This window comes from Wolffia australiana, chromosome 7 (assembly GCF_029677425.1).
Source record: "Wolffia australiana isolate 7733 chromosome 7, ASM2967742v1".
NCBI classification, from domain to species: Eukaryota; Viridiplantae; Streptophyta; class Magnoliopsida; order Alismatales; family Araceae; genus Wolffia; species Wolffia australiana.
This window is the reverse complement of record NC_135841.1, coordinates 5,832,717-5,835,536: the sequence shown is the minus strand read 5'-3', so window position 1 is coordinate 5,835,536 and position 2,820 is coordinate 5,832,717. Positions and strand designations below refer to the sequence as shown.

The following is a 2,820-nucleotide window of genomic DNA, read 5'->3' as shown; positions in this document are numbered from 1 at the left end:
TACTAGATACTGCCGTTCTTGTACATAGCTCGGTAGGACTCTTCATTCAGGCCTTTAAAGTTACTTATTTGTGCATGAATTTCTCTTCAAGTTTACCTGAAGCGATATAGCATCAAAATCCCAGTCATTTCGCATTTTGATTCTATCCTACAGCCGATATGCTTGAAAACCCATATCTTTTCTGCCCCTTTGACTAACATAATTACAAACAGCATATGTGAAGGTTTTGAGTGGAATTTTCGGACATGACTAAATAGTGCTTTTGTGATCGTAAATCACTTTTTAATATTGGAAACACATTGTTTCTTGCTTTTAGAACAACATGAGTATTATTAGGGCCACTTTCCGACTTTCAAATGATAATAATCAGAAAAAAAGAGGGTTAAGAAGGATTGTTCAATGCACATAGCTCTCTCCCTACACATACAACACATCCTTGATCATCAGGAAAAACATCTGGCACACTAGAATCAGGAACATCATTTATTATGTAAAGTGGGCTATGGACGTCGCAAAAACATTTGTAACGCCACATTGAGCACAAGATGCACGAACACAAAGTACATTTTCAGACCTACTTGTAACAGGCAGAAGGCTTCTTTGTTAGCCAGCGGCTTGAGCGGTACCTCTTTTCATAAAAATACTTCAGGATAGTTTATTACACCACGAGCACTGCCCTCTATCCTTATTGTGCCCGCCTTCTCAGCAGCAGCGTAGACAGAAGCCCGAGACGCGGAGGCAGCAGGATGTGCAGCAGCTTCCGTATGGAAGAACGACGGGACGAGTACAACAATTGAAGCACCTGCCGTTGATAAACAGGCAGCATCGGTTGCAGCAGAGTTGGTAAGCTGCAGTGCTAGGCGTGAAGTCGTTGGTCCTCCACTCTGCGACGGGCTTTGCACCTTTCGAAGAGAAATGTCATGATGAGGGAGTGTTGTAACTCGTTGAAGATAAACAACGACCCAAGACGCTACGGTGAAATGCGGAATCAACTCGGACGTGATAACTGTGTCGGCGTATAGAGACAGGAAACAAGAACCTCTTTACGTCACCGGCGTGATGTCAACGTGCAAGGCTCTCGGTGCAGGGCAACGACTTCTCCTATGGTGCTGCGGAGCAACTCCTCAAACTCCCAAGACAAGGGAGCGGCCACCAAGGAGTGATGAAGACAAACCAAAGGAGAGAGAGAGAGGAGAAGAGAGGAAGAGACAAGAAGAATGAACAGAAAACTCATATTCCTTAGCATTTCAGAATAGATTTGCCCTCTATATATAGAGGGCCAATTACAGTTTCAGGAAATTTGAAAGGTCTGGAATATGAAAAGCCAAGAGCCTTTTCATATTCTCCAAAGAAGCCTCTTCATATTCCCACAAAGAGACAAGAGGAGGGGGGTTAAAACTTTTCAACTCCCCCTTCCTTTATTGGGGTTTGACTAGTCAAGCCCTCCCCCTTCACATTCCCGTAATGGGGGGGCTAACACACCCCAACAGGGAGAGATCCATACGTCCAAACTCCAAACAAACACACACAAATCTATAGAGGCAAATATAGACGCACGAAGAAAACGAACTGCACGGTGGACGACCCGCCGAAGAGCGAAGAAAGAGAGTATCTCTCACCTGGAGGCAGTTTCGGTGCAGGAGCAGCGGCCAAAGACATGGAGACGAGATGCCCAGAGAGTACAAGGCCGAGTACCAGAAGCAGACGACTCAGACCCATCTTGTTCGGCTATGTCTACGCTATATATCTTGGTACAACGGATCGAGCAGCGGTCTCCATTTATAGGAATGGCACAGGGGCGTGCACCATTTTTAAAATAGCAACGGTGCAAGGGAATATGCGATAGTAAGTCGTATGTGACGGACCCCGTATGTGACAGAAGAAGATAGAAAAATGAGGCGGAAGCGAGAGAGAGAGAGCGAAAGAGACCGATGGAGAGAGAGTGTAAGAGAGAACAAGAGAGAGAAAGAAATGAAAAGATAAGGCCACTTGTTACATTGAATATCCGGGAAGAAGTTGTTACTTAGTTCTGGTAGATAGGCATCAATAATTGAGAGAAAAACAAGCAGAATGTCACTGGCGTTGATAAGAGTGAGACAAGCAGGACAGATCCGAGAGTCATCGTGAAGAAAATGCAATTATTTTTCTAGCAAAGCCTCAGCCAAGAGCCATAGGCTTGAGACATTTATCGCCAAAGAGAAAGTAGAGAAAAATCAAATTTCAGTCTTTCCAGAAGCGGCCGAGAAACTTCACAAAGTCAGAACAGAGGCCTCTTCGTGGCGACCAGTGGGTTAGAAATAAAACACAGTCTGCGAATTCTATTCGGATAAAAATCATCAGATGTGATATCCAGGATCTACATATTATCTATTTATCATCTTTATCTCAGGATAAGATTTCTCTCGCATCTGTCCTGAAACTTCTGCTCCAGGGGTCACCAGTCAAGCAAGGGGAGTCATGTTCTCCTTTTTATTACACAATTTCATGGAAATTCTACAGAGCAGTCCCAAGGTCGCTTTCAGCAACAGTTCGAATGGTTTAATTATCGGAAAAATCCCGGCCAAGTGGGTAGTGCTTGCGACATGCTTCACCAAAGAAAAGGAAAATGTAATCTAGAACCAATTTTCAAGCCTGCTGAAGTTGCAAAGCACCTTCAAAAAGTCAGAAGTAAGGCATCTTTCACGGGGCTAGCGGGATAGGAAATCAACGCAGTCTGCAAGTTCTGTTATTCATAAAAATTCTCCGAAGTATTGGTTACGCTCCGTATATAATTTTCGAATATTTTGGTTTCGATATGTCATCATTTGCATCTCTCCTGCA

At 43.9% G+C, this 2,820-nt stretch overlaps 1 long non-coding RNA gene across 1 annotated transcript; it reads right to left on the bottom strand.

Annotated features, from left to right (window-relative positions):
• Window positions 1–457: 457 nt before the first annotated feature.
• On the bottom strand, window positions 458–1,758 carry LOC144706061 (uncharacterized). The gene is made up of 2 exons (XR_013582166.1): window positions 1,620–1,758; window positions 458–902 (listed from the first exon to the last, which is right to left on the bottom strand). It is a non-coding gene; the product is annotated as an uncharacterized LOC144706061 (long non-coding RNA).
• Between the last annotated feature and the right edge of the window lie 1,062 nt (window positions 1,759–2,820).